This window comes from Hipposideros armiger, unplaced genomic scaffold (genome assembly GCF_001890085.2).
Source record: "Hipposideros armiger isolate ML-2016 unplaced genomic scaffold, ASM189008v1 scaffold_87, whole genome shotgun sequence".
NCBI lineage: Eukaryota > Metazoa > Chordata > Mammalia > Chiroptera > Hipposideridae > Hipposideros > Hipposideros armiger.
In genome coordinates, this window is record NW_017731437.1 from 2594611 (window position 1) to 2619168 (window position 24558).

Below are 24558 nucleotides of genomic sequence, written 5' to 3' on the forward strand. Positions count from 1 at the left end.
CCTGGGGTTATATGGTGCTGGGACTTTGTCCTTTCTTTTTCACAATCACGAAGGACAGCCTTTTCTAAATTTCCCCAAATGTACCACAAGTTTTACAGCATAGAAACATTACGGAGTTAAAAAAAAAAAAAAGATCGGGCAAGTGATATTAGCCAAATTCAGGTAAATAGTGTCCTTTCCTCCACCTATCAGCTTTGATGTTTCAGGTCTATGTATTAATTACATTTCATTTGTAGTTTTATATCCTTGTTGCCATTTATGGACATCTGTGAATTTTATTTATTGATTGATATGACAGTATTAAAAAGTATCCAGTTTGTTGACAGTATTGAAAGAGGCTCTAATTTAAGGATTCTTGTGTCATTCGGAAGAAATCATACAGTCATGTGAACAGGGACCGTTTAAAGAATTGCCCACTATAACGGGGTTGAAGTAATAAGGGATTGGCCAATCAGAAGTAAAGGAAGCTTTAAAGAAAGTAGGAATAGCAGGTAGAAGGAGTCAGCACTGCCCCCAGGCTGAGGTCCAGACCTCATTGGAGAGGGCATAGCTGTGACTCACAAGATGGCAGAGAAGCCGCTGAGCAGGGGATGACAGGGGAAGTTGCTGGGTTATGGGGTGCAGGCTGCGGGTGCCTGCCGGGAGCTACACTCTGCTCCCACCATGTCTCTGCAGCGCCCTCTACTGAAAAAGCTTTCGTGCCAGCTGGCAAAGGAAAAATGTTTAAAGGTCCCAGATGGGTTTCAGAGTAGGCAAAAAACTGAGTGTGGAGCCGAGAGGCAGTGAATCAATAACTAGCCAACACAGTGCCCCACCTCCACATTCCTCAGTAGTTGGAAGGAGATACTTTTGGGGAAAGCATGTTTATCATTGTTTACACAATGCCTATTTTATAAAACTTTTCAGCCAACATGAAACGCTGATCGTTATTAATAACCACTGTGTCGTCTGCACACCAGGGTGTGCCAGCCAGGATAACTGTCTCTGAGAGGCTGGTTGGAGCTTTGCTTCTGTTATTTTAAGCATATTTAAAATACACATAATCAAATACATTATATAAATTGACTGAAAATGGAGCAACATAAAAAATTATAGTGTCATTTTCTGACTTAATTTGAGGCTACTTTAAACTCAGAAGTGAAATAAAGAAAAGGTTTTCACAAACAGTACTTTTAACTCCTATACTTGTAATTGACATGTTAATATAGTAATACTAAAGTAATTTTTATAGTGGTTTAAACTGTCTAGTGACCCTGATTCATTTTGAGATAAATCATAATTAAATGGTGCTAAATCCAGTCAGCATTTATTGAATAAGCCTAAATTAAATAAACAGATTGTTGAGAAACTGTATTTGTCAGGATTCTTTGGTTACAAGCAACAGAAAGTGACAATAATGGTGGGGGCACGGGGGAGGGCTTTTTAAAGGGTGAGAGGCAGCCGCCTTCAGCTAAGTGAAAGCTGGAAAGCCGGGCTCAGCCGCCTGAAGGGCCCAGGTACAAGTGCAGGTGGGTGGGTTTTGCAAGGTGCATTCGGTGAGATGACTCTCCCAGCTGGTCAGAGTCACATTCCAGCGAGTGTCATGACTGGTCTAGGAGGACCAGGCAAGGGCACGGCACCGAGGTGGCAGGCCACAGAAACAACTTGTTCCTGGGCTTGAAGGACATGTGTCACGGAGACTTAACTCGCTCTGTTTCTTAGCTCTCTGCGCGTCAGCTCCGTTTTCCGGCCTGCTGTGGCTAAGAGGTGACTCCTGCACTCCCACTGCTCTGATCCTGGTTGGGTCCCTGTCCCCGTGGCCTAGGAATAGTGTTCTTTGATTGGACAGACACACTACTCATCCCTGGAGCCACTGCCCAGTGACAGACAGGGACTGGCACTCCAGGGGAAGTCGGCATGCAGTTACTAGTGGGAAGAGTATCGAAAGCTGAGGGGCAAAAATAACAGACGGAGGTGATCAACTTTATCGTACGGAGAAAAGCCAACCAAATGAGGAACATCATTTGTTCTGCGCTAACAGAATGTACAAAACATGGGTGAGACAGGGCAAGGGCTGTGCCTCTGCCAGCGGTTACAGAACAAGTACCATCGAGTGCTGAGCAGGTGAGCGAGCGGGAGAGCCTGTTTCTGAGGACGTGTGGTCAGTGGGGCTGCAGTAGCTCCTCCTGAGGGGGCTGCTGGGTTTGCTTCTGGTTCGGTGGTTTAGCCACAGTAATAAAGCTCGAGGACTAAATCCTGGGGCTGAAGTCCATGTTAGCACTAAAATGACAATAATGTCAGCGTTCCTTTGAAATACCTTGAGGCCACCTGATTCCACAGTGTCTCTCCTCAGATCCTATGATTCTTCGCCCTTCCAGAATAAAGGTCCAGCCGTCCTTCCTAGTCAGTGGTCAGTTCCCATTGCTGCGCTGAGCCTCTTCTCGTTTTCTCCAGCCTTCGCCCTGTGCCTAGGGCACACTGGTCCTGTGGCAAACCAGGACCTTTATCTTTAGGCCCATACACGCCCCCACAGGGGCACCCCCCATCTCATTGAAACCTCTCATCAGGCCAGAGGGGAGGGTTCAGCATTCTCCATGACCATTTAGAAATCGTGTTTGTGCTTTTAGTTTTTATTTTTGTTGTTCTTTTTAGTCACGTTTTAAAAGTTTACATACACAGTATAGTTTACTCTCTGGTGTGCAGTTATGTAAGTTTCAACATATGTATCATATACATGTAATATGCATAAACCACCGTCACCATCAAGGTTCAGGGCAGCTCATCGCCTCTGAAGCAGTTCGCTGTCACCGCCCCTTTGCAGTCAGTTCCTTCCTCCACCCCAGGCCCTGGGCAGTGACTAGTCCATTTTCCAGTGTCCTAGGAATGGGACCACGGAGCACACATCCTCCTGAATCCGGCTGCTCGTACTCAGCACACGATGTGTTTGTGGTTTTCTTCAAGTTTATCCTGTTAGGAGGTCACAGAAGTTTTTGAATCTGAAAATTTATATCACCACATTTGGGGAGTTTTCCGTTATTATTTCCTGTGGATAATTTTTTCTTTACCAACCTCTTCTCTGCTTCTTGAACTCCATGACACAAATGGTGGACCTTTTGATATTATCCCACAGGTCCCTGAGGATGTGTTCATTTTTATTCTCAGCTTTTTTTCTCTGTTCCTCAGATTGGATAATTTCTGTTACTCCATTAAGTTCACAGACTCTTTCCTGTCATATTCATTCTTGCCTTGACCCTGTCCAGTGACGTTTTAAATTCAGGTATTTTTTAGTTCTAAAATTCCATTTGGCTCTGGGTTGGTTTCTCTGCTGTGAACTCCTGTATTCCCATTTGTGTCGAGTGTGTTTGCCTTTATTTGCCTCCTGGAGCACAGTCATAGTAACTGCTTTCAAGTCTGTCTGATCATCCAGCACCCTGGTCACCTGGGAGTTGGGTCTCTCATCTTTTGTCCTGACAGTTGGCCACAGTGTCCTGCTTCTTTGTACGAGGCGTGATTTTGGATTTTATCCTAACAGTTTTGAATATGTTGTGTAGACTTTGAGTCCTGTTCAACTCCTCTAGAGCATGTTGATTTTGTTGTTTTGTTTCTATCGGGCAGTCAGTCTGGTTAGGTTCAGACCACAGTCTGGCTTGCGTTTTGTGGGCGGTGGTTCCAGCATCAAGTTCAATTTCCCCAGGCCTCGCTGTGCTGCTTTGGGCCTGGCCCACACATGCACACCACCGCCCAGGCTTTTCTTGGGGCCACAGAGGCAGAAGGCAGTCCTGCCACCAAGGTACTTAGCACCTAGTGGACAGGGGAAGCAGTAGTCATGAAAACCAGGACGTACGATGCCCCCAACTGTAACTGAAAGACACGCAAGCCCCGGGCACCACCCAGGTAGACTGAGGTGTTTGTCTTCCACGCTCCTACTGTGTTTTGTATATGCTGCTGTGATCATGATCATTTGTTTAATTCATTATTTATATGAATGTCCTTGAAAGCATATGAACTCTGCCTGTTCACTGCTGAAATCCCAGAGCACTTATGATGCCATTGTTCAGAAAATATTTGTTAAATGAATCAATCTCTCTTTTAGTCACAGTAAATAATGTATGTTAGTTGTCTAATTCCTGAGTGATTGAATTAGTGAGCATATGAGATTGTCATAAAGTTTAGGCTTTCCAGGAAAGAAACTGATGAAAATTACTTAGAAGGAAACGGAAGTCTGGAAATAGCAGGTTTCAGTGAATATGAAAAAACAGGTACAGTGGAAATAGGAGTAAGGATAGGAAGCTATGCTCAGAATGCAAAATACTGACGTCTAAAATTTCAGTAGTGGAGCAGTTCTGGGTGGTTAAGGTCTCATAGCTAACACTACAGATAAAGCACCCTGGTGATCAGGACAAAAAAAGCTGCCCATTTTGGCACTTGCGGCCACTCTAACAAAATAGCCAGCTTCCTACCTGATCGCTCTAAAGCAGAGCCCACCAAGAAACAAGTCTAGCCTGTGCACACAAAGCTACCTGGTTTGCTGGTGGCTCCCTTTTAAGCCTGAATGGACACCGGAGCTTATCAGACAATTGATAAAGGTTCTCACATCAAAGAGAGTCTAAGGGAAGAAGTGTCCAGAAAGGAAACAAAGATAACACAGGCGATTTAGACGAACTTCAACACTTTTTTTTTTTTTTTTTTTTTTTAGCTGAGCCATCCTACCACCTGTTGGCAGCCCAGCTCGGGCTGGGACTCGAACCGCTGTTGCTCAGAGCTCACACGCTTGAGCGAGCTCTTAACAACTGAGCCACTCAACCAGCCCTAGACGAACTTCAGAAAACCCCTAATGAATATCCTCAGCTGCATCCAGAAAGCAAGAGCAGTGTTGTGGGGAAAGAGCAACCAGAGAATAGGAAAGTCATTACAATTTTTAAATGTCATGGAGTAAGAAACTCCATAGAAGGATTGGGAGACCAAGTTGAGCCAAGCACCCAGAAAGTTGAGAACAGTAATAATAAAAAGAGCAGAATATATAAAAGATAAGTTATAGATGATAAATCCAAGAGGTTCAATATGTTGTTATTTAGCAAACAGGAGATGTTGTCACGAAAATACAGCCTGGAAAGAAATGTCTCTATATTGAAAGCATCAGCCAAATGCCAAGCACAAGTGGGGGGGGGGGACGACACTCAGGCACATCATCATGAAATTTCAGAATTCTAGGGATGAAGAGAGGCTTTAGAAACAACAACAACAAAATCACCTTTAGAAAGGACCGAAAAGCGTGATGACGTCAGCCTTCTTGAGTGGGTACCAGGTACCAGAATACAGGGTGTGGTGCCTTCAGAGTTAACCTTCAACCTAGGATTCTATATTTGGCCAAGCCATCAGTGAAACAGAAAGTAGCCTAAAACTATTTTAGACATGTACAGCCTCCAAAAATTACCCTCCCACACACCCTTTCTTGAAAAGATACTTGAGGAGGTTTCCCAGCAAATCGAGGGCATAATTCAAGGAAGACAAGGGAAGTCACAGGATGATGGAGTAAATAAATTCAACATTAATGGACAGGCGATGATGTTTTGGTGAGGAGTTTGCATGTGCTATTCCGCTGCTCAGTCTGTAACTTCCTCCTTTCCACTGTATCAGTCTGGGTTGATGGGAGTGGTACAGTGATACAAGTTTTATATAAAGAGTAATTAAACTATGATAAAAGAGTAACCGTAGGCTCCAAAAAAATACACAAATGTTCAACAAGCATATGAAAAGATCTTAACATCACTATTCATTAGGGAAAAGCAAATCAAAATCACAATGAGCAGTTAAATTAATAAAATCAGAAAGTAGAATGGTGGGGTGGGGTGCTGAGGAGAGGGAGCAATGGGGAATTGTTTTTTGGGGAGAGTTTCTGTTTTGCAAGACGAAGAGTTCTGGAGATTGTACAACAACGAATGTGACATTACTGACCTGTACACGTAAAAATAGTTAAGATGGTAAATTTTATGTGTATTTTACTACAATTAGACATTTTTAAAAATAAATAGAGGATATTAGAAAACTGGCAGAGGATGCTCCCAGCCCAGAGTGAGCTGGACTGAAGGCTCCAGAAAGATGGGGGAATGCAGTGGGGGAGAGAGCGCTCGTGTTTTAAACGGGAGGAGGGTGGGGTGTAAAAAACAAACAATTTTTGTAAGGAAATTAATATAAGAGGAAAAGAAACCCATAAGGAACTCTAGAAAACAGCTACACAAAAAGTAAGATGTAAACACAGTGTACTACGCTGCCCAGTTTATAAAGCAAATGCCATTTATAGATTTAACTGAAAGTGCTGATGGGGTGAAAGATAGGGGTACTCTAAGAGCCAAATGATATCCATCATTACAGGAATTAAATTGCTAATATGTCAGATCGATAAGTCAAGACATAATCCATGTACAGCATTTGGAGATGGGCAGGAGCTTACGTAATTAAGTGAGAAAGAATAATGCAGAAGAGAGTGAATAATAGTAGGTTCCCATTTGTTATTTTTAAAAATAGCTAGCTGTATAGTCATAGAGAGAGAACGTCCTGAAAGATACCTGAGAAACTGTTAACGTGTCGCCTCTAAGTCGAGGGCCTCTGGGCACCGAAAAAGGGAGAGTCGGCCTCGTTGTCACAGATTCTTTATAGTGTGTGTTTCTCCCATGAGCATGTGTTATGTTGTAGAGCAAAAATGTGATTTAATGTTGATTTTTTAAATTATTAATGAAAAGTGGCAGGAATTGTACTGGGAGTTAGACGCAGAAGAAATTACTGTGACTGCTAGTTGAGGGCGATTAGATGAAACTATTAGGGAGCATACAGTTGATTGTGCTTTGTTAGATAAATTTGAACTCAGGCAGGAAAGTGTAAGATACCTCATGGCTACATTAACTCTTTATTTACAGCATTTTATTTCACTGTTACAGTAAAACCTTAACAGTACTGCTGGGGGAATAGCTGGCTTTAATTAATTTAATTTTCAGAGGAATAGAATTAAGCAAAAATCATTTTGATTCCATCTGCTATTGAATGCCTTTTAATATTATAGCTATACTGGCCTACTTTACTGAATTTCATATCTGACGATAATTGAAGGCTTTCACGTGCTGTATGTAGATTAGGGAAGTATGGCAGGAGGGTCGGGTGGGCGGCTACTCCCTGTCTGGTTTGTATTTGCCTCTTTTCCCTAGTGTGTGACAGCAGCTTGATGGTTATAGCAAACCCATTACAGAGTTTGCCTGTACTTAGAAGAACGTTGTCAATGCAGATTTCTTAGTGTCTCTGCATCTTTTAACTTGAAAATATTCCTGGAAAGCATCATCTAAGCTAATGAATAATAACCGTTTTCCAATGATAAATGTACGGACCTCCTTTCAAAGTAGTTTTTTCTCAACTTTGGCTGAACATAGGAGCCATCTGGAAGCTTTAAAAACGGCCTCTGCCTGAGTTCCACTCCCAGAGATTTCCTGAAAAGGGTTGCAGCCTTGGCACTGGAAGTTTTTAAAGCTTCCCAGGTAACCCTGATGAGTGGCCAAGACTGAGAACCACTGTTTTACAGGAAGAATGTCTTCTCTAAGCAGCCGCCTGTGTTGATTTTAATTCCTTTATTGTGATAGTCTTTAAGTGTGTACAGGCTGACACTAGGTGGAAATTCCTTATGCGGTAGTTGTATATAAAACACATTCACAAATTAAAAACAAATTCCAAAATTTAAAAACAACATTAATGGATGAATGGTGATGTTTTGCGGAGGAGGCTTTTGTGCATGTCATGCCTTCTGCTTAGTCTGTTAAGTCCTCCTTTCCACCTGTATCAATCTGGGCTCCATTGGGAGGTGGGAACCATGTGGGATGTAAACAGGGAAAGTTTATTGTAAAGAGTAATTAAACTTTGGTAAAGAGCAACTGTAGAAAATGATGTGGTACCTGGGGCTGAGGGAGAGCAGCCGAGGGAGGATGAACTGGAAGAGTGCCGCCTCCCCAATGTGGGGTCCACACTCCTTGAAGAAGGGGTAGTTGCAGCCTGTGGGACTGCAGAGCAGGCCCTTGGTTTGCCCAGGCGAGAGCTGGTCTGCAATTGCTGGGCAGTAGGTGGCACTCCTGCAGCACAGGCACAGTCCAGGAAAGCCACAGCTGCCGCCAGCCAGTTGCATGGGCACACAGGAAGTGGGGGGCCCTGGTGGCAACCCTGCTGGTGGCAAGCTGCACCTGCATGGCCGGGCGTTCAGGTGTGCAGAAGAGGTGGGGGTATTAATGCAGCAGGCCTGGAGCACATGGTGTCTCAGCTCAGGGGGCCATGTCATTGGGAAGACCTGAAAAACAAGTGTCTGGATGGGGCAGGCAGAGGCCTGCAGCACAGTGTGTCTGTTGAAAGGATCCCAGGAGGGTGACAGTAGACCACATCAGAGCTGCAGGTTACTGAGGGACTGTCTTTCCTGGGCCCTTGGCTGGGGTCATGCCCAGGTCTTCACAGCCACAACCCATGCTACCTCCCACCTGGCAGCAGCCAGAAGCAGCAGGCAAGCCCCTTTTCCCGCCTGCAGTGTTCCTCCAGTTCTGTCTACTAGGAAAGCTCACCATGCTCCCTGGAAAGGAAAAGTGCTTAAAGGACTGTCCCTTATTGCAGAGCGTGTGTTGAAGGGTGAATTTGGAGCTGACAGGCAATGAGTGGGTAACTGATACGCCGTGGCAACCCAGACGCTCCTGCACCTTCAGGCCCCGCCTTGCCAGTTGCCTGATTCTTCCCAGTGGAGTTGCTCTGTGCTTGTCCCCGTGTGTCCTTATAGCAGCTCACCACTCTGTGTAGGAATCTGTTTAAGAATAGTTGGTTTGTCAGACAAACATGTCATTAGAGCGTGCATAAGAATCACCTCCAAAGACTCTGATTTTGTTGGGCGGGGGGTGGAACCTAGGAATCTATATTTTTAGATTTATAGGTACCCCCCCTGCTATGATCCTGGTGATGGTGGTTCCTGAGAAACACTTTAAGGAATACTGTCTGAGGGCTGGACCATAGGAACTGTATCTTACTCCATTTTGTGCCCTTATCACCTAATAAAAGGTTGGTGGTGTTCAACAAATGTGTGCTGAATGAATGGCCAGCAGACCACTAAAGACATCAGGTGTAGTTCTAGAGAAATGTATTCAAGCCCATTTCTAACGCCTCTTCAGTGTCCTTTATACTGTACGGCAAACACTGACGTAAAACTTTCTGAAGATAATGCGTTTTCATTTTTTTATTTAAAATGGACATTGTACCAATACCACTTTTGTTTACATTTAATAGGGAGAAAGAACAAGAAACACAAAAAGAGGAACGTTTGATGGAAGAAAAGAAAAAGAAAAAGCAGGAAGAAAAGAAAAAGAAGGAAGGTGCTCAGAAAAAGGTTTGGCTCAAGTTACTACTTCATTGTCTTTAATCATCGTGTGTCTCATTTGCATTATCATGGCCATTACATTACAGAGTTTCATTTTATTTAAAAAATCAGTATGCTAAATCTATAATTAACGAAAAATAGTATTGTACTAGTGAAATAGGGTGACAGCCACAAAATGTCTTTCTTGAGGACCTAGAAATATTAGAGCTATGTTTTGAAGAAGTTTGATTTCAGTGGTTGGAGTAAATAAAGAATGTCCATACTGTACTTAAAATGAACTGTCTAGAACAATCATGTTTAAGAAATGAGAAAAGGGCCTTTCAACTGATTTTATTAGAAAAGCTAGAAATAATTCTTGTCGCTTTGGCAAATGTTCTTTTACAAGTCCTATTAGGAAATATTTAAAAATTACAAGTCCTAAATTGTAGAGTCATGCTGGAATTTTGTGGCATTTAATATACCAAATTATGCCATTTGTTTTCTCTCTTGACTGGTTTAATGTATCTTCTATTTAAACTATACATCTTTTAAGCTGTATTAGAATATAGAGCTCAAATGAGCTTCCAGGTAGATTTGTTTGCTTTTGGATCAATATTGGCATATAATCAATAGCATACAGACAATTATACATTTTCCCAGTAATACTTTTTAATAAATTAACTGGGCAAAAACTTGTTTTTAAAATTTCCAATATTAAAGCCTGTTTATAAGCTTTCATAGATGTGTACATTCTACACATTATTATTCCTAAAGAGTTTCTGGTTTTTTTTTCAGGCTGCTGATCAAAAAACCAAAGGTAAGTTTATTTTATTTTGTGTGGGGGTACATTTTATGGCAGTACCAAACTTTTTATGATGAAGATGACTTTTTCCTTAATTGATAGTTCAAAACAAAGACTCTAACCCTGCCTTTGAATCTGCTTTTTATTATTCACTGTGAAATTCTTCATTTATCACTGGTTTTACATCTGCATCTCATTGGCTTTTGCTTACTGAATGCCTAAAGAATGTTCTTTTAGCTTTCTAAACAGTGCTTTATAATTTTCCTTTGATTTGATTTCCACCAAACAAGGATTAAACTGATAAATTGATTCAATTTGAATAAGAACAACCAAAGGATACTGAATATTTTTAAAGCTTCCAATTTCTCTTTGCCAACTATAACAAAAAGTGCTATGTTCTTTATGTATTCCCTCTTTGCTTATTAATGTGTATGATTTATTTTTTATTCTCCAAGTCCAGAATTTGCTTATCACTATCTTAATGGGTGTTGGTGGGAACACGTAATTTTCACAGTAGCTCAGGCGGCCCTGTGGTTTGCTGGAGAAGGAGCAAAATGGAAGCAGTGCTCCAGGTCTCCTTATTCTAGACTTGATGTGGGTCGGGACAGCCCAGTGGTGACGAGCACACGCTTGGGAGGCACATACCCCAGCTCTGTTTAATTTGAGGCAAGTCACTTCACTTCTTTATGCCTTGGCTATCTCGTATTTCAAATGAGAAAGGTAACGAATGGTTTCCGCCTCACAGGTGTTGTGAAGACTAGATGAGATCCTGCGCGAAGAAGGCTCAGTGCCTCACATGTAGTTGGTGCTCAGTTGATGTTAGCTATAATTCATTTTATTATTTTTAAGTTTTTATTTCTGCTGGACCATCACGTGCACACAGGTGTACACACAGACACGGGCACTGTCAGACGTTGGTGAAAGTGCTGACTTGGGGTACCACTACAAATCCCCTGCTTTTTTGGGGCATTTTATAGTTTTCAAAGTAAAGCTCATGTATGTTATGTCATTTGAAGTTCATAATTGAGCAGGACAGGTGTTGGTTTGCAGTGAAGTTGCAAACCTGAGTTAAGTTTTGCAGGCTGCCGGCTGAGTGAAGTGGCTGCTCTTGGTCTAGCAGTTAGTGTGAGGGTGTGAGGGCGCCGGGCTTCCAACCTGATGAAGACGGCCCCAGAGCTCACCCACCACAGTCGCACTAAGAGATGGATTTCACAGATGGTGCTATGGAAAGGCTGCATGGTTTTCAGAGAGGACAGGTTTTTCTTTTTCAGTTTCAGAAGCAGTGTGAATTTACATGACACTTTTCACAAAGATCCAAAGGGTTGTGGTACATAGTTGTATTTGAATTTATGAGCGTGAATAAGAAACAATAGTTTCTTTTCATTGTCATTTAAAGGTATAGAATTATTGCTCCGAATCATCCATTTCCTATTTTTTTAAAACATTTTGAGTTTTTACAACCTGATTCAGTACCAGCTCTATTCCATTGTCATTGTCTTCTCTTCGGATAGTAACAAATTGCTTATGGTTATACACTGCTCATGAATTACATTGTCCCGTCACCGTATACAGAGTTATTATTTTCTATTACTGTTCTGATGAGAATTTTCATGGCTGACTCCAGACTCGACTGGGTTTTTATCTTCTTTGATCTTCTCTAAAATACTGCTCCTTTGGGTCGAATTTGTCAGTAAGCGTACTAACTATAACTAGCCTCAGACCAGATCATAGTAATGATAATTAATGTTCTTCGAAACAAAAAAAAAGCTTTCTAATTATAAATAACCTAACAGTGCTGCTAGGTAATTCATTTATTTACAGCTTTCGCAGACTCTCCATTATTACCAGGTCACATGGTGGTGGTTCTGAGTGTCTGGCTGGACACGTGTGTTAAATCACATAGTCTGGGCCTGACTAAACACATCAGATATGTTGTAGGAATAGTCCTAGTGCTCACATGTGCCATGGATGTACTTTTCCCGCCTTTTGGAATTTTAATGGATCCCCCAGCTCTGGTCTGTCTAGGAAGAAAGACAAGGGCTCGCTTGGCTTGCTCACTCTCACATCTCCAGTTCCTGGCACTCTGCACAACTGGTAGGCCTGAGATCAGCACCCGCACTCATCAGCTGCTTTCGTGCCAGACCCTGTCTGTACTAGGCCTTGGTGCTTGTTATTTCTCATGTTGATGGTGTTGGCTCCCACGTACATATGAGTAAACTGAAGCTTTGAAAGTTTGTCACATGCCCCCAAGAATACATAGCTAGTGAATAGCTGGACTTGATGTGCCCAGAATCTTCCTGAAGTTACAGCATCCAGGAAAGGCATTCAGCAGACATTTACTAAGCGCTTACTGTGTCTTAGTACCTACTGTGCTTCAAAACAGTCCTGTATCAGAGATGCTCAGAGAGGGATGCTAACTTAGACAAGGTCACAGAGCTTGTGAGTGGCAGAGTTTGATTCAGTCCTGCCTCTAAGCCAGAGCCAGGCCGTGTTTCCTGGCCAGACGTGAGGACCCATCCAGAGTCACCAGGAGCTGAAGAACCTCGCTCTCACCAAAAGGCAGCACCAGAAGTCAAGGCCCCAAGTTGTTGGCATGTAGGGTTTGAGTGAGTCCAAGAGTTGAATGCTCTTACAAGAGAAGCTGCAATTATTAATCAGCTTGTATAATATGCTGAATCAATTAACATAGTAAAAGAAGTTAGAATTGATTCTATTTTGGTAGCCCAAATTAGACCAAATCAATTAGTAATTTCTTTGCGATAACACATACCACTCAAATAGTGTTAATGAAGCAATAACTCCATTAGTTAGCATTGTATTTGACTTAATTTTCTCAATAACTGAAACCTAACCTCTTCAAACTTCTGTTTTAAACATTTTCAGAGACCTCTTTAGAATATAGTATACATAAATATATGTATCTTTTCTACTTTAACCTAGAGAATAACTAGCCCAATCCATTCGTGATGGATCAGTCTTCATTATAGCGTTAATTATGCTTAAAAAGGTTTTTATATCGGGCTGTAACTATTGAACTATGACTCTTCATTTGAAAAACTAATGCACAACTAAATCTCACTAGAAATTTATCTTTTTTGACTAGCTTAATATAATATATATCATGCTTCCCACTCCTCACCCCCGAATCTGAAAACAAAGTTTCTAGAAGGTCTGCTTTACAAAATCACACATAAAATAAAATTTTGTCCCTGATTATTTTTCAAATCCCAACATGTGATTTCTTGGTTGAGGTCCTTTGCTTCTTGATTTAAGGTTCAGGCCAACTGAGTAAGTTTGAAGCAATGTGCTGCCAGCACTCCTACCCAGCTCCCTGCCCTGATGTCCTGCTCTCCGCAGCCAGGTCAGCTCTGCGGTTTGTGTTCAGACAGTGGGCGCACTCTTCTCTCTCCTGAGTCTGTCCTTCCCCTGAGAATACCTCTGAGAATGTGAGCCCTATGGTGGGGTTGGTGTCCTGTACCCTCAGGAATCTGAGCATGTCTCCTTTCGTGGCCTTCTAGTCTTGGGTGGTGGTTGTGGCAGTCATGTTTTCCTTATTTTTTCCTTCTGTGATGAAAAATATAAGTATTTTTGTTTTGTAAATATATGCTCATTGAAAATAATTTGAGCATCGTCTAAAAAGAAGTTAAAGTTCCCTTGAAACCCCTTCATCCTGAGACGTTTACCAGTTAGCATTTTGTTGGCCATCCTTGAATGCGTGTGAGTACATGCACAAAAATTTGTATTTTATATGGACACTGCACTTCCCTCTGTATGAACCTGTTCACAAAATGGTCCTTTGTAATTCTGTTAAATATTGTCTTGCATTGGTGACTAAAGAAAGAGCCAGCTGAACACAGTGACCCGTTATGCCTTAGTGAGACCCTAGATACTCTCAAACAAGGGGAAAGGGATTCCGATAGAATTCTGTCGCAAATACCAGTAACTTGTGTGTTGTGTCTCTGCTATGGGGTTACTGGCGTCTCTGTCGCACACTTTATAATGAGTGGGTGTGCTTCAGTGACCAGTAATCTCTGTTCTTTGTTGTGGGCACGGCCCTTAATTTGGGCACAGATAATAGCTTTATATGTGATGTGATGACTTTGTGAGCCAAAATTTTCCATATGGTCTTCTAGGTTTTTAATGGATTTAATGGGGGACAGGGGTAGGATTAACTATAATAATACTCATAAATGTGAAATGAATTGTATTCCATGGTTTTAGCCAGATTTTCTGAAGTTCATAAAATAGATAAGTTTTCATACAAAGCGCTCAAACTTAATTATATCATGTATGAAAGTGAATATCTTGATGACCCAATATGGCTCAAACTCCATATAATTAATGATTTATAGTTTTAGGTCATATACTTTTATAAATTCATACATTTTAATTAGTCACTTAATCTTGCTTGAAAGGACTATGTAAGTTTTGCAGTCAGTATTCAACTTTGCCATGCATTCAGTTTATAATTGTTAATTTTAAGAAAACCTTTATATGCTTTTGTTAATGTAAATCAACTTAAACCATATCCTTTCAGTAGCCTTATGTTGAGTGATAGGAGTTTTGGGGTCACAGATTACATGCACTGTGCTATACTGTCATTGAGGCTCATTCTAAACATATATTTATAAGGCCTTTTCTCAACATGAATGAAAAGCAGTGACAGTGGATTTTAAAGCATGCCAATTTCATAGTTTTTCATAGGTAAAAACAAACAAATGAAAACCCACATTCTGCACTTGGTGAGGTGGCACTCTGTTCAGCTGAGGCAGTTGACTGCTATTTGCTCAGTCTTTCAGGGGTCTCAACACAACAGTCAGCAGTTATGTTTATCTGTGTTTCCCTGAGTTACACTGTGTAATAAAATAGGCCAGATTCCTTGAATTACATGCATTCATGTTCATATCCACATCACCAAAGCAAATATCATTCTGAGTGTATTAGTTACTCTTAAAGGCAGTAGCTGAAAGTCTAGCCATCGTGCTCAGAACATATTTTTTATAAAATATGACATTTTATCTGCCTGTCTATAAAATTAATAAAATCTTAGAGCTTGAAGGATCCTTAGAGATTATCTAATTCCTGTGTTGGATAGGAAATGAGATTCCTAGAGGTTAGGTGGTTTGTATAAGTTTTGACAGAACTAGAACTAGGGCCTTTATCTCTGGTTGTCAATTTTATGTTTTTTCTGCTATCATACAAAGAAGACGTAGATATTGTATCTCTATTATCAGTATAACCATTCATTTAGGAAATACTTTAAGATCTTTTCAAATAAGGGTGAAAGAAATTCCTCAGAGACTTATTATAGAGAGATCTTTATGGGATGATACCTTATTAGGATTTTAAATATTAGATCTGACTTTATTTAGCCATGTTGTTCTACGTTTAAAGTAATTACAGTCAATCGATGACGAACCGCTCATACGATGGTGGTCCCATAAGATTATAAAGGAGCTGACAGATTCCTATGACCTGGTGGCACCATAGTCCTCCTAATGTTGTAGCATAACTTATTACTTGCGTGTTTGTGGTGACGCTGATGTAGACAAACCCACTGCACTGCCAGTTGTGTAAAAGCACAGCATGTACGATTATGCACAATGCATGATAATAAACCACTATGTTACCAGTTTATGTATTTACTATACTACACTTTTTATCGTTTAGAGTATACTCTTTCTACTTATTAAAAAAAACAGCTTGCTGTAAAACAGTGTGCTGTGATATGCTGGCAGCAGCCTGTCAGCCAAGCGTAAATGAATCAGGAGGCTTCACTAGAGTTAAATGACAAAGTTATATTCCAGAGTCTTAAACAAGTTGCAATCCTAGAAACACTACCAGTCAATACCCAGAGTGTTCCAAAGAATAAAGGAAAAGGTTGAGGGTTTTTATATAAAAAGTACATTCTTGGAAAAAATCAGTCCTGCATTCTTAGCTTCTGGATTGGTCTGAGATAGTGATCTTCCAGATGTCCGGTGGTCTGGACATGTGAACGTTCTTCAGGGGGTTATTTATAGGATTATATGTCTCCAGGCATTGATAACACAACTGGAAAGTTCAAAAGTTTAAGTTCCCAGGCCAGTTAAATGAAGATAAAATCGATTGCTCATGTTTCAGCCCACTTTGATTTAAGTAGTTTCATTAGCTTGACTATAGTGACTCCATTTTTTCTTCATCTTTCCTCAAGCCACATACATTTCATATTTACCATGTCTCTTGATTGCATCGTTTTCTGTTGTGTTTGATTTAATCTCGTGTTGTTTTGTACAGTAACGTGCTGTACAGGCCTGTAGCCCAGGAGCAATAGGCTGTACCACGTAGCCTAGGTATGCAGTAGGCGACACCATCCAGGTGTGAAAGGGCCTCTGTGATGTTTGCACGACAAAATCGCCTTAATGAAGCATTTCTCAGAACGTGTCCCTATCGTTAAGCAGTGCGTGATTATATTTAATTTTATTCTTAAATCATTGGCAGAAGGAGGATATAATAAATGCATTAATATTTTTTCCATGAGAACAAAAGAAAGTATTAATATGGAGCTGGCCTAGTGGCGCGTTGGTTAGGAGTTGGCTTACGATGCCAGCTCTGGACAGCAGGGCCCCGGTTTGGATCCCACATGAGGGCCAGTGACGCTGCGCCCTCTACAGCTAAGATGGTGAACAACAGCCAGACCTGGAGCTGGGCTGCCATGAGTCGCCGGCGACAGCGTAGGCTGCAGTGGGCTGCTGTAAAGCTACCGTGAGTGGCCGGCAGCCAGCGTGAGTGGCCAGCAGCTGGCGTGAGCTGCCGTGAGCCACCTGAGAGGCCGTCCAATGGCCAGCGAGCAGCTGCCTCACCCGGGAAGAGCGCTATGATAATACCAACATGGGCCAGTGAAGCAACGTCCTCCACAACTAGACTGAAGAACAAGAAGACAGCAGCTTGTCTGTTCCCCTTCCCCGATTCCCCAACCCTGTTTCCCTCCCCTAATTCCTCAATAAAATCTTTAAAAAAAAAAAAAAGTATTAAGATGTATTTTCCCCCTAATATGTAGGCAATTTCAAAGGATAAAAATTTATCAAGAAAAGACTAAGCAGGTACATATATATAAGTTCTTGATCAAATTGTAGAAGAAAGGAAGGCAGCGCAGTGATAAGAGGGAAACACTGCTCTTCTGTCACAGGCCGTTAACCGCATCTTGAGGGCACGTGTCATAAGTCTCAGGTAAAGGGAAGTCCGCATCTCTACTTAGTCTAACTTTTCACTAAATGGTAAACATAAAGGAAGTTTCCAGCTTAGAGAAAGTTAGAGTTTATAGCTCTAAAGGAAGCGGACAGGCTGCTTTCTGAGAAATAATTTATCAGATTACCTTCTTTTTTGTTTAAATAGCTTTGTTGAGTTACAATTGACATACAGTAAAGTATGTGTTTTTAAAGAGAACAAGTTAATGTGTTCTGGCATGTGCACACCTGTGAAACCATCCATAATCAGTACCACACCCATCACCCCAGAAATTCCCCATGGCCCTCCCCACCCCCCGCCATTGGCTGGTAATGCTCCCTGTCACTACGGAAGGTTTTCTTTTCTAGACTGTTACATGTAAACGGAATCATACAGCACGCACCCCCTGGCTCCTTGCGCACAGCCCGTACTTTTAAGAGCCACCTTGTTGTGTGTATCAGGAATCATTCCTTTCATTGCTGAGCAGTACGTAGTCCATTGTTTGGATATATCACAGTGTGTTCCTCCATTCATCTGTTCCCAGACATTTGAGTTGTATCCAGTTTTTAGCTATCATGAATAAAAGCTGCTGTGAACTTTCATACGCAAGTCTCTGTATGGAGATATACTTTCATTTTTCTGTGATAAATGTGTCAGGATAGAATGGCTGTATGTTGTGAATGGGATAAGTACATGCTAGAGCTGGTCACTCTAAGTTGTCCCCTAAGTTAGCTGTGAAAACAGGGAAAGGAGGTGTGCATTATCCCAGTCATCCCAAACCCGTCCATTAGGCCATTAGAACTGGGCGCTCTTGACAGCATATCCTACCCTAAAAAGGGGGTTGAAACTAGAGGGGGGGGGGCAGGGAGGCTAGCTCAGAGCCCTTGTACGCCATGTTGGGGACTTCAGAGTTGATCTTTTAGACAGAGGGAGTCATTGGAAAAGTTTGAGGGGGAGAATGATATCGTGAGATTTACATTAGAAAGGTTACTGAGTGTGCCAGATTGAGGCGGCATTCAACAGCTGGAGAGAGGCCTGGAGGCAGTGGGTGCCAGCAGAACACTGCACAGTTCAGACTCCAGGTGACCAAGCCGAGTGGTCCAGGTAGACAGAAAGGGGTCCTGCTGATAGAACAGGCCGAGCTCAGAAAGTGACTGGGCTAATGACTGATCCGGCAGATGTTTACTGAACACCTTTATTTGCCCAGCAAATATTTTGCCCAGCAAAAATGTTGTGCTGTTCGCTATGGGGAGGAAAAGATTTAAGAATATAGACATGCTTCCCATTCTCATGGAGCTTAGGGACTTACAGGGCACGGACGTAAACATCTCTCACAACGCTGTCTGTATCATTACTGACTGAGATGGCTACTGGAAGGAAAGGAACACTGTTTAATGACAGCATCGAACAAAGGTACCTGAACTAGCTGGGAGGTGGGAAGGTGTCCTGAGTGATGCTTGAATTGAAATCTGAAGGATGAAGAGAGTGTCACTGGGCCTGGAGAGGAGAGACGGCCAGGCCCCCATATACAGAGGGGAAGGCTTTGGCAAAGGCTGGCCAGCTGGGGCGTGGCATCTACCAGGACCAATCAACAATAGAAAGGCCAGCATAGCAGGTGAGGTGTCAGCAAGGAAGGGGGTGGTGTCAAGGAAGCTGACAGTAACTGGGGACAGTGTGGGCAGTTCCTGACAGAGGAGATGGACCTTTTCCTAAGAGCCGTCAGAAGGCTGTTCAAAATCCATTTGCTGGACGGCCGATTTCCCCCCTCTTGCCAGGCTTCTCTGGCTAAACTGAACTCGGGCTCCCTCTCCTGGCAGATTTTGGGGGGAAAACATCGCTGGATTATTGCTATTCCACAATTAATTTATTAAAGAAAACACACACAGTCCTGCTGCAGAAGGTGGCACACATGCCCTGAGAGAACACTTGGGAGGCATAATTCCACTTAAACCCGTGTTTCATCAGATGGGATTTGCTGTTTTTCGAGAGCTTGTTCAGTTCAGGATGATTCGGCGTGGAGAGAGGCGAGGTCGGGGTGCAGGCGAAGAAAGAAGCTGTGCACCCAGTGAGCCTTCTGTACCCTCCACGTCGTCTCATTTGGGGAGTGTTCCAGTTGACGTTACGTATTGAAACGGTTATAGAACTGCCAATATATGTTAATGCTGGATTGCTTACTTGGCTTTACCATATGCTGTTATCAGATTTTCTGTTTTAATCCAAATCAGCCAGCTGTTGTTCAGGAGAACTTAGAAGTATTTGCCTGTATGATAAACAGTACATTTTCTTTAGAGTAGAAGAATCCAAAGACCAAAACAAAGTAACCGTCTAATGAACTGATCCTTATTGTGAGTCGTCATTATTAAGATAATTTTACTTTAACATTTATATTCCCTAGTCTGATATATTTAGAGTAGCATTTAATGTAATACCTTTTAGAGAGGTAACTGTATTAGAATAGAAAATACCTCTAAACAGCATTTCTCATTAGCGACAGACACCAAGTTAATGTAGTTAGCAGTTAATGAGTTTGTGCTCAATTTGAGTTGGGCTCCAAAAGTTGCCATGGTGACCGACCAGCCAGAAGCCTCAGCAGAACAAACAGAAGGCCACTGCTTTGTACCCCCCTGGGACTGCCGATAAACTCGGCAGATGGACCCTTGTTGCTCGTAGCTGTCTTCTGCCTACATCTCGTTGTGCTAAGGAAACTTCTCGCTACAATGTTTGTTGTACAGGTTGCAGAAGAAACTGTAATCATGAAAATATTCCTTGGAATCACTGATTCTTTTAACACAGGGGAATAGTTCTCTTCCATTGTCACATTTGCAAATAATCATATATATTTGAGTAAATTTAAAATTGTAAGAAACCATGATTCTTTGAGTATATATTCTGAAATGGCTAGAATTAATGCATGATTTTTAAAATATTTCATCTTTCATTGTCATAGTGTGGTGTCTGTGCATAAGGGAAATTCTGTGCTTTACATGCAAAACTTAAGTTCTGAGATTCCATCAATTATAGGACATATCATTGATTTAATAATATTTTATTGATGGAGTTTGAGGGTGAATGAGAAAACTATGTTAAATTTATGCACCAACTGAAAGATGCATCCACATTTCAGAACTAAGATGTGTTAAAATATGTGGGTTAAAGTGTCCCTCTAGATTAGCATTTACCTATTAAAGTTACTTTTAAAATACACCTCTCTAATCCATTGCATGCCTACCTGTCAGTACACGTTAGGCTAATGGCGGTAGCCTTTGAGATTCTAATTGTGGGTTAGGTAAGTCCTGGTCCAGTAAACGCCGTTAGAAGGAAACTGCTGTATTCAGCCACGTCGTATACCATGGTGTCCAGGTGGACGAAAGATTTAAATGTACTACTTGCTAAAAAAAACACCTGTGCTTTTAACCAGAGTTCAGCTGAAGGATATAGAAACCACCTTAGCTATTTGAAGCAGAAATTGAGTTTAACTGGGTGCTTACAAAAATCACTGTGCCCGAGGCCTCCAGAAAGGACTCCCCACCATCCTCCTGAAGATCTGCTCCTGGGGAATAATCAAGAGCCCTGCCAGGGGCTGGCCGAGTGGCATATTGGTTAGGAGTTGGCTTGCGATGCCAGCTCTGAGCAGCAGGGCCCCGGCTCAGATCCCACATGAGGGCCAGTGACGCTGCGCCCTCTACAGCTAAGATGGTGAACAACAGTTCGACCTGGAGCTGGGCTGCCGTGAGTTGCCGGTGACGGGGTAGGCTGCAGTGGGGCTGGCTGGCAGCTGGCGTGAGCTTTCGTGAGCTGCCATGAGCGGCCATCCAATGGCCGGCGACTGATCTGCCTCACCCAGGAAGAGCGAAATGATAATACCAACATGGGCCAGTGAAGCGACATCCTCCACAACTAAACTGAAGAACAAAAAGGCAGCAACTTGTCTGTTCCCCTTCCCGGATTCCCCAACGCTGTTCCCCTCCTCTAATTCTCCAATAAAATCTTTTCTTAAAAAAAGCCCTGCCGGCACTGCTGACTTCAACTGTCCAGTGTCACTGCTGCAGCCTAGTGATCCAGAAGCTGCCACCATGCTGTCTGTCACCGCCACCAAGGTAGCAGTTGGGAACTGGACCTATGCAAAAACTTCCACCATCTCAGTGACACGCTTACACTCGGAGGGAGCTAGGCCTGCAGGACAGAGAGCGGCCAGGTAGCTGCCTGCTCAACCGCACGCACGCATCCAGCTTAACAGGACCTGGTGTGTAGCTCAGGCCTCCTTGCCGCTGTGAAGCAGACCCCTGCCAGTCCTGCTTCTGTGCGTTTTGGTACAGAGGGCAGAACTTTGATAGCTGCTCTGTAACATTTTTAAAAAGGATGGGATGTCTGCTCAGTTTGTGTAGTGCCTAACACTTTGAAACGGTGGAAATGTGAAGCCAAATTGAGGGGGGAGGTTTAGGGCCAGACCAGAGACCTACTCCGACCCTGAACACAGCTGCCATTCTCTCTGCTTCCTCATCACCACAGTGGCTTCTGTGGCTCTGCCTGCCTTCTTCCCTTTATTGTGTTCATACCTACAGTTCAGGTAGTGTGACTTTTTTTTGTTTGTTTTTTTTAATCAGCCTAAAATACTTCCCATTGCTTCTGAGAGGAGAAAGAGGAGTATTTTTATAGCTGACAAAGATTCATTGCTGACCAAACTGTAGTCAGGCTACTAGACCTCCTAGGCCCATCTGTGCACTTCCTCGTAAAATCCAGCTTAGCAAGAGCCCTGCTGAGTCGATTTAACCAGAACCCCCCACCCTCCATATCTGCTCAGGTTCCTCATCCTCCCCACCCCCACCAGGTGATTCTCACCACTCTCACCTGTGTTCAGCAAGAATTCTGTTGGCTCAGTTTAGCCAGAACTCCTTTACCTCTGATGTTCCCTCGTAGTCATTTCCCCTCTGCTGCCCCCACCCAGCTCCTTGGCTGTAAATCCCCATGTGCCCATGTCTTGTTCCCAGTTGAGCCCAGTCCCTCCTCCACTGTGAAATCCCACTGCAGTTGTCCCTGTACCCATCTCGATGGTCCTGAACCAGGTTGACCTTACCATCCTTCACAAGTGTCATTGACTTTTTTTCCTCTAACATAATATAAACACAGTGCACTTACCATGTGCCGGACACTGTTCTAAATGGTTCTCTGCATATACATTTGCTCCTCAAAGGACCCTCTCAGTGAGGTATTGTTCCCCCACTTATCCACATTTCGCAGATGGTGCAACTGAGGGACAGAGAGCTTAAGTAACCTACCCAGTGTCACCAGCCAGTAAGTGGCAGAGCTGAGGTTTAAACTCCGAGTCCATGCTCTGCATCAAGAGAAGAAGCGTATGGAGTGACCCGTCCCAAGGGCACGGTGATCATCTCTTCAGGGAGGTGGAGTGTGCAGCCAGGGAGAGGGCGAAGGGAGCTTCGGGGGCCCTGACGGCATTTTCTTACTAAGCTGGCATTGGGTACATGGAGGTTTGTGATTATTTCATCTGATGCTTTTTTGTACATCTTAAGTATTTCCAAATAAATTTTTAAAGAAAAGAATGTTTTGGCAGTATGACTTGGGTGATTAAGACGGAAATGCCCCAGTGCACGGGGCACCCCATGCTCTCCTGCTCTGTTAAGTCCCTGGTGAGAAACGGAAGGTGGCTCTTAGTGGGAACTTAACCTCCCAAGTGTGTTCCTGCACAGTCTGTAAACAACAAGGAGGGTGCTGCCACTGTGGCCATGGCTGCCGTGTCATTTCCCTACCCTGTGAAGGTGACGTCGGACAGGGCCGCTGGCTCTGGAGCTGCACAGATGCTCTTGATCAGGGTCTCCTGCTTCTTGGGTTGAAACAGCACATGATGGTCACAGCAGTGCGACTGTCCGTGAGTTTGTCATCAGAGGAGCCTGCCCTGCCCGAGAGAACTCCCCAAAACTGCAGGCTCCAGACCTCTCCACCTGTTGCGTGCGGCCAGCATCCCCCTGGAGCACCTTCCACCAGGCTGCCCCAGTCTGCTCCCCCAGCTACTGGCCACGTGATGGAATCCAGGATCCTTCCCAAGCCTGTGCTGCCGCAGCCGCGCGTCCAGCAGCGCTCCCCTCAGCCCCTGAGCGCCAGGCCTGCCGGCCTTGTCCCAGTCCTGGCAAACAGAAGCTGCCCCACGTCAGCACCTTCGTGTGCACGGACCCTGCTCCCAGGTGCAGTGAGCGCGCAGACGGGCACACATGCTTCACCAGGCTCAGCGTAGCCGTCACTTCCTTGGAGGAGCATTCTCTGAGTCCCTAACCTCAGTCAGGTTCCGCTCCACTGTTGCTTTTAGCATGCCTATGGTAACTCGTATATTTGTAGAATCATTTTTAAGATAATATCTATCTCTTAGTAGACTATAAACTACAAGGATAGGAACCATCTCTTTATTTTCCTCAGTGTACCCAGTGCCTGACACAAAATGGGCACTCAGTAAATATTTCCTAAATAAGGAAATAGGGAGAGGATCAGTGAGGATACTGACACGTTTCGTGGGGGGTGGAAAGAATGGTCGGCAGATTAGAATGAGAAGCAGTGAGGTCTGACCCCTCGTTTACCCTGCCCTGCCTGCCTCACTCTCACAGCACTCAACAACATGGTGACTGGAGCTTATTCTGCGTCGTGTTCAGTGCTTGTCTTCCCAGCTAAGGTGTGAGCTCCCCTGGGTGGGAGTCTGCATTTTTGTCGACTGGTTCATCCCAGTGCCGAGACAGTGGCTGGGCGGTGCGAAGGCTGGCACGTGGGCGCTGAAGGGATGAGCAGCTTCTGCCTCGGCGACCTCAGAGTCATGGGCCGAGACAGGGAGTGGGCGGCATGAGGGTCTCAAAGTGTGGAGGGCAAGTTGTGAACAGTTACAATAAGGGCGTCTGGGCAAATGGACTTCCTCGCAGCAGTGGGGCTTAGAACAGTGTGCGTGGGTAGTAGGCCTTGTCACTTTTCGACAGCCTGGAAACCAGGCTGATGGCTGGGATGGTACAGGAGTGTGAGGAGTGTGGATGGCACAGTGAAGGGACGGCCAGGGGCCTGGGGTTCTAGATGCGGTGCTGAGGCCCAGACCATGTCAAACGGCCGGGGAGGCAGGAAAGAGGCCTGGGTAGTGACTGGGGTGGAGTGCCAGGCAAGGCGTCTGGGCCGGCCAGGGCCGCTCCCTCACTGTTGCTGTATGACAAGGTGTCAGGAAGCT

The 24558-nt window shown here is 43.6% G+C and overlaps 1 protein-coding gene across 1 annotated transcript in view; it reads left to right on the forward strand.

Moving 5' to 3' along the window:
• The first annotated feature begins 9347 nt into the window (after positions 1-9347).
• The window catches only part of TNRC6C (trinucleotide repeat containing adaptor 6C), an 85617-nt gene continuing 70406 nt past the window's right edge, over positions 9348-24558 (forward strand). The window contains exons 1-2 of the mRNA XM_019644371.1: positions 9348-9373; positions 10139-10160. The gene's annotated coding sequence lies outside the window, so the exon portion shown is untranslated. The remainder of the gene's footprint in view (positions 9374-10138; positions 10161-24558) is intronic.